Consider the following 7,532-nt stretch of genomic DNA (forward strand, 5'->3'; position numbering starts at 1 on the left):
TGGCGTGACTCCTTAAAAACTGAACTTCTTCCAAAACAAGGTTAATTAATAGGGACTGACATACTAGAAAGGCAGGCTTTCAGAACAGTGGATGCAAAAAAAGATCCTATATCCTTGAAATTCCGTATTTGGATAAGATAGGTGGATAAGATTTGGTGCTGAACTTCTCAGTTCAGACACTTCAAAACTCATCTTCAATTAGGCTCTCCCCACTCAAGTGACCCATCTTCTCACCCACAGAACACAATACATAATCAGTCATCACTGAACAGACAAAGCATACAGGAATCAAGTTGATCTCCTGCCCTAAAAGATTCTTCTCCAAAGCATCACTTTCCTCTTTGGGATTCAATCCTCGTTAGGTGTTTGTTCGAACACTCCTGAGGTCCTTCTGGTTGACTTCATTGCCTTTAGCAGGGAGATATGCACATCCCAGCACCAGCAAATGCTGGACTCCCACTGCAAATCACAACACACAACCTCCACTTTTTACAACTCAAGTCAAGTCAACAGCATTTTCTCTCAGGTCTTAAAGTCCAAATCTCCAGCCTTTGCTTTATACAATGCAGGTGACCTTCCTCAGTGCTCTGAGAACATCAACAAAAGCACGTAGGCAACACAAGGCAGTTAATTCAGTCTTCAGCTTCCCCAAAAACCTAGCTGACATGCAATGCTGCCCATCACCCAACTCATTTAACATGAGGATGCTCAGGACTAAAGCCGTGGCAGAGAAGAAAGGCTGCTCCTTCAGGCAGAGGTTCCTAAATAAAACCACACTTCATGAAGGATGGATAGTGGCAGCCTGCCACAATATTTACACCCCCTGAGCATCTGCACAATGCAAACGGAGGCTCGTTCAGAAAGGCTATTGAACACATCAAGGAACAGCTTTCACGTGCTAGAGAAAGAGCCTGTCTCCATTCTCAGACAAAGTACCAGTTGGAATCCTTTTAAGGATCACTTCTTCCCAATTCCTGTCCCTTCACTTATTTGAGGGGTTCCCTCACCGACTATTTTCACTTATACGAAGTGACTATTTCTCCCTCATATCAAATACCCCGCAGCATTTTATCAGGAGGAACAATTGAAAAGAGAAGGAAAATAATCTGTTTTCCACATTTTTTTTTGGTAGATAGAATGGGAAGATTTGGATTTAAACTGCAGGAGGGTACAAGGGATTTGGGTACAAAGATGCAAATCACTAATAATGAATCCAATGAATACAGGAAGGACACAAAACATCCCTGTCTGGAGGGGTCAGGATGATGACCTGTCCAAAAGAACACCCCAATAGAGCTAATCCTTGCCCCTGGGTAAGAGATGGTCTGCACAAGCCCCGTAGGTCCCTTGCAGCCCTGCTCCAGCCACTCAATAGGGCCGATCCTTCTGCTCATGAGGTTGAGCATGTTTCTTTACAGCTGTATCTATTTTCTCCGGCACTACGCAAATGATAACTCTGGAGGAAAAACAAGCTAAAAGCAGAGAACAGAATCATCAGAGGGTCTAATCAGCCATCCTGAAGGGGAAAAAAGGATGGGAACTAAACTCTGAAGAGACCTGGTGCAAAGTGTTCAAGAAAAAGGGAGATGTGGCACTGCGAGCCATGGTTTAATGGGCACGGTGGGGATGAGCTGATGGTTGGACTAGATGATCTTAAGTCGTCTTTCTCAACCTTAATGATTCTGTGATTGTGTGAAAAGGGATTACGTGAGGAGGGTGACTGCCCTCTGTAACTCAGCAGGTCACTGCACTCCTTCCTGCTTGCCCTGGTGCCAAACACCTCACGCTATCAAGCCAACAGAGACAGACCTGTTTCACAAAGCAATTTTCTCATCCTCTCCACCCGGCACACCACAGAGTCCAGGATACACAGTTAGATAAATGGCAGTGAGATAAGGCAACAGAAAGTAAAATAAACCTAATTAGAGCAAGTAAGTTGTTTACAGTGAAAAGCCCCGCAGTATCAGGCAAGAATGAAGGGGGAAAAAAAAAGATGACAGGCAATCACACAAATGCCTGGCTTAGGTACTCACACCACTCTTAGCTGACTTATACTAAAATGCAGCCACAGCACTGATATTTTATACCCTCTCTGCATAGATCACAATGCCAGCATAAGGTGCCAGGACAAGGAGAGGGAGGTCACTATGAGTTCACCTTTGTCACTTTGAGCTGCTCTGTCACCTGCTAGGGAGCCATCATCCTCCCTCTGACTCACAGGTCCCCCTGTGGTGTGCATTTCCACACATACTAAAGACCCACTAAACATCAATGGTTTTGGGAACACGGCCTGTTTAAGATAAAGCTGAATAAGCGCCCTGAAAAAGACAGCTGATATCCACAATGTCCTTTCATAGAATCATAGAATGGCTTAAGTTGAAAAGGACCACAATGACCATCCAGTTTCAAAGCCCCTGCTATATGCAGGGTTGCCAACCACCAGCCCAGGCTGCCCAGAGCCACATCCAGCCTGGCCTTGAATGCCTCCAGGGATGGGGCATCCACAACCTCCTTTGGCAACCTGTTCCAGTGCATCACCACCCTCTGAGTGAAAAACTTCCACCTAATATCCAGCCTTCACAAGAGGCAAAACACCACAGAGCTGATCAGTGCTTGGGTTTGGTCCTACAGGTGTTTACACCCTTCTCAGAGCTCAACATCCAGAAAGAAGCTTCAACAGCTGGAAGGATGTGCAGAAAAATAAGTTGCAGCCCTCACAGACATCTCCTGTCACCCCCTTCCCTTCCCCCAAGGCATGGGAGGGCAGCCAGCAGCCCCTGCCAAAATCTATCCAGAATCAAATTCCACTATATGTTATAACCTAGAGTCCTGCAAGTCACACTTACAGGGCTAACTGCAGCCCTCTCCTCCAAGAAAAGAGGAATAAACACAAACCTTTCCCATGTTTTTTACTCAAACTGGATCCCAGGACTTTGCCGGAGCGATTAGAAGTTCCTTGCGGTAGCTGCCTGGCGATGTGAAGAGCATTAATCACGAAGGCAAGAATTATGAATGCAAGCAGAAATAGCATGGATTCTGCACATGGCTTATTTTTAAGCTTCACACCTACTCAGAACAATCTCTTGATCAGTTGTCAAGAACCGCTTCGTTCGGGGATTCAGTGCTTTTCAGTGCTATTTCATTTCAGAACAAACGCTTCTGATTCATAAAAGAGGAGTAACTGCGAACACACACTCCAATCCTCCTCTAGAACTCTTTGCTTGCGAGTGGCCAGTCTCAAAATAAACCTTTTCACGAGGTTTTTAAATGTCAGAGAGTTTTCTGCTCACATCGCTTCAACCCCCTGCACTGCAATCCAAGCGAGTGATGACACCCTCTGCACCGTCCACATGCTCAGTAACCAAAGACTCCAACATCTCCATCACCTTCAGGTTATTTGAAATGCAGCCCCCCCCGGTTTCCATGCCGTTTTCTCACAAAATGGGCAGATGTGGCACTGAGGGCCATGGTTATTAGGTATGGTGGTGATGGGTTGATGGCTGGACTAGATGATCCTTGTGGTCTTTTCCAACCTTAATGGTTCTATGATTCTCTGTGCAGCTTCATAAACGCACATCCAGCTCCTTCTATACATTTTGGCTATGTGCCTCAATTCTTTTCTCAAATCCTATCCTTCATCACTTGGACACAAGCAGACACCAGCCAAATCCTTCAGCCACCACTACCTGAGATCCCCCTCTTCCCACATCTACATGAATTTAGCCAGCTAAAAGCCCCCAAAGAAACAAGACATCACCTTCTCTGCCATCAGGGTACCACCACACCCCCTTGCTGCACTCTCCTACTGTGCTAGCATCTCAATGGCTGCAAACAGGCCTGATAAAGTGACTCAAAATACATATGTGCCCTGAGTGGATCAGAAGTGCACTTGGTGTAGCACAAGCCACAGTGGGGAGAAGTATCCATAGACTAAACAGTTGGCACTTGCAATGTTTATTCTACGTGTAGTAATACAAGCATAAAGTTTTAATAAGTGTTTCATTAAAACATCAGCTGTCTGTCCAGCCAATTATCACTCATAATCACAGCTACACACTGCCTTCTACAGATGGCCTTACAGCTGTGTGTTACACTCCACCTCTGCAGAATCCTTTAGAACATCTGTTGAATATCTGTGTTTTCTCAATAGATAAACGAAACTATACCAGCTTGCTTATAACGCATCTAATATTCTGTTCCCCTAAAAAACAGTAAAGATGTATTTCCTTGTGGCTTACCATACACTAGTTTCCTGATGGCTCTTTGCTGTATCTATTTAAATAGCTTTTAGATTTTCTCTTAGTAACAGATTACGCTGAGCCTCCATCTTATCAGAGGAGTTATCGGGATCTAATCCCTTATAAGCACTGAAGTTATTAGAGTTGTGAGACTATTTTCCTTCCTTCCATAAATAATCTGTTGCAGAGAAAAAAGAAAGAGGAAGTAAAAAGGTGGGGGGGAAACCATTTGCATCTTCACTCCCCCAATCTGTGATCCTAAATGCAAGAAGCAAACCTGCCTTACCCATTGCCCTGGCAAGGAGCTGAGGATAGGGGTTGCACACCACTGTGGATGGGGCACAGACTGCACCACCAGAGCAACGCCATGCAAAGCAAAGTGTCCCAATCAGAAAGTGCAGTTTGCAAAGGGAAACGCCATTTTAAGCTGGTTTTTTTTCAGATAAAAATTCTCCTCCTTGCTCTTCCCCTTCTCCATCTCCACCCTATAAGCTTGCTGCATCCCTGAGCGGCGCAACCTGGTCCAAGCAGAGGATGAAGGCTGAAAGAGGGGGGAAAATGGGATAGGGAGATGGTGCAGAGCCCTGTGGGAAGGCAAAACCTCAATGTGCACGATAAGGTGGGCAAACACCACCTCTACTCTCCAGCACGATGGGTTTCTGGAGAGCATCCCAAATAGGTTCAAGGGCATCTTCCCTGTTCCTCCACCCCTGCCCGGACACTGAGATGCTGAAGCTTCCCATCACCTCCCACAGCTGCAAAACATCGATGTTCCAAAGTTAACATCTCGCAACGATGAAAAAGCAATCCCTGAGCAGCAGTAAAACATCCCCTGCACCGGAATAAGGAAGTTTCTCTCGAGACAGCCTCATTCCTCCACTCCCCTGAAGAATGCATTTGCAAAAGGCAGCGGGAAGGGGACAAACAACTCCTTGCAAACTCCTCACCAACTCTCATTTTGCTTTGCAAAAAGCTGCGATTCGCCTCCCCTCCATCACTGCGGGCTTTTTAGGGTCTTTTCTGCAGAAGAGCTGCTCGCTACAACACTTACTTGTCAGCCCAAATTTCAGCGCACAGCAATTTCAGAGCATTTTTTGCTCAGCAGCAGAGGGGGAAAAAGAAGCACATCCCCGTTTGATTGTCGAGGGAAGGTTTGACAGCTCCAACAGGACATCTCATCCCATCCCACGACACGTCTACTGCTAATGCAAAATAAATCATCACTATGTCTCTCGGCATTTCCCAACCCTCCCCCCTCTTTCATGGCACGCCTGCAATTTTGGCATCCGAAAGCAAAAACCGGCCACGCTCCGAAGTCTGCGTGCTCCTTGTCGTGCTTTCCTCCCAGCACATACAAACCCCTGCACTTTTCCCATTGCTTAAGTCCTACAAGGGGGGGGGAGAACCCCGAGGATGGAGCCCATCCCTCTCCCTCCGCATTGAATTCCCCAGCGCACCTCTCCGAGCAACAAAAGAGAGTTGAACCAAACGTGCGGTGCCTCGCTTCCCTCCTTCCCCCCCCCCCACCCCCAAAAAATGTTTATTTCCAGCTTTTAAAAGACACCTTAATCCGCCATGTTGAGCCGACAAGCTTTATAAATATTCATTTACCGCAGTTCGGGAGCGCTACGGGAAATATGTAGCGATCAAGGCTGCACATTTTGGCACAGCCGATTTGCTTTCTTTTCTTTCTTTTCTTTTTCCTCCCCGCTATTTGCGGCAGCTCGGCTTTCTTCCCCCCCCTCCTCCTTCTTTCGCAGATTCAGAAGAAAGGCACTCGCACACCCAAAATAACTCTTTCCGAGGCATGCAATCGTCAGCCTAGTAAACGCGAAAGGAGGTCGGCGTGAGAACGTAGCGAGGGGAAGCACCACCACGAAGACAGATGGGAGTTTAAAGAGGGGAAAGAAAAAAGAAAATAAAAAAGAAAAAAAAGGGGGGGGGAAAGGAAAAGAAGGAAGAGAAAGAACTGAGCGCATCTACAGCACGACGGGAAAAGATAATAATAAAGAAATAAAGCTCCGCGGTGCCGACGAAGGACGGCGGGGAGCGGCAGCCGCAGCCCCGAGCGCAGGTACCGAGCGGCACAGCCGGGCTGCGCCCCATCAGCCTCGCAAACACTTCACAACAACTCACTCTACCGAGAGCAAAACCCCACGCCCCGCTGCCATCTCCCCTCCGCTTCTCCTTCTTCTTAAAAAAAACAAACAAAAAGAGATTTTTAATAAGCGTCGGAAAAGAAGAAGCGACTCCCCTCCATCTACCCCCCACCACAAAACCCCCCCACCCACCCCCAAACAAAAAATTAACAATAATAATAAATAAAGAGCAACGCCAGCAGAAAGACTGCAAAGGAGCTGCAGGATGCGGCGCTTACCTGAATAAGTTTAAGGGTTTTTTTATTTAGTTATCTATTTTCCGCTGCGCGGAGCCGACCCGTCCCTCCGCCCGCACCCGCGGCAGACTCATTCCAATATGGCATCCGCGCAGTGCGCATGCCTGCCTCTTTTTTTAGGGCTTTTTTTTTTTTTCCCCTTTCTTCTTTTTTTTTAAGCAGCCAACTCCTTCGGTGACCTTTTTCAGCTGTTTCCCAAAATATATTTAAAATAAAATAGAACTGAATAAGAAATCCGCTCGTCCTCCTCCCCTTACGGCACACTCAGCATCAGCCGCGGTGATGGTTTTGCGCCGCGCGGTCTCTCCGTGCGCGCAATTTTGAGCGAGAAAATGCCCCCAAAACCATCGCGGAGCCGCCAGCGAAGTGGGAAATTTGCTCTGATTTTTCCCTCCCCTCGATCTTTTCGCTTGGGTTTGGTGATTGATTCTGAGTAGTAAAGAAACTTTCGGGGAGGATGGGGATACAGCGATAAGGGAAAAAGCACCGCGGCTCCTCCAGTCCCTGTCCCGGCACCCCTTGGTTCCCGTATTGCCGTATTATCTGCTTATTCCTCATTGTTAGAAAGAAAAAATAAGGCACGAAACAACACCAGAGCCGGCGAGGAACAAGACAAGATGCGAAATCAACTGGTGCGTACCCTCCCAGAGCGCAGCACACGCACAACTTTCCAGCTATCGTTTACATCTTAGATCATTCTCTTTTATTTTTCCTTTAGTGGCCGCAGGGGATGTAGGCAGAATCGCGACGTGCGGATGTGCTGGTGAGGGGATGTTTGAGCGTTCAGCCACACTGCGGATTTTTTCAGGATTTGGGTTTGTTTTTTTTTTTCCCCTTTTCCTTCTTTCAAGCTGCCGAAATTATCCCCGACGTAGCGCTGGAAACCGCCCCGTGCCCCA

At 47.1% G+C, this 7,532-nt stretch overlaps 1 protein-coding gene across 3 annotated transcripts in view; it reads right to left on the reverse strand.

Moving 5' to 3' along the window:
* Window positions 1-6,715, reverse strand: part of SFMBT2 (Scm like with four mbt domains 2) — a 97,979-nt gene extending 91,264 nt beyond the window's left edge. For 2 of the 3 annotated variants that reach the window (XR_014947127.1, XM_015865816.3), the window contains exon 1: window positions 6,616-6,715. The gene's annotated coding sequence lies outside the window, so the exon portion shown is untranslated. Of the gene's footprint in view, window positions 1-5,849; window positions 5,874-6,615 lie in introns of those variants that run through there. The other variant, XM_085550140.1, reaches the window with a different exon arrangement.
* Window positions 6,716-7,532: the final 817 nt, after the last annotated feature.

This window comes from Coturnix japonica, chromosome 1 (genome assembly GCF_054131305.1).
Source record: "Coturnix japonica strain WE chromosome 1, WE-NBRP24, whole genome shotgun sequence".
NCBI classification, from domain to species: domain Eukaryota; kingdom Metazoa; phylum Chordata; class Aves; order Galliformes; family Phasianidae; genus Coturnix; species Coturnix japonica.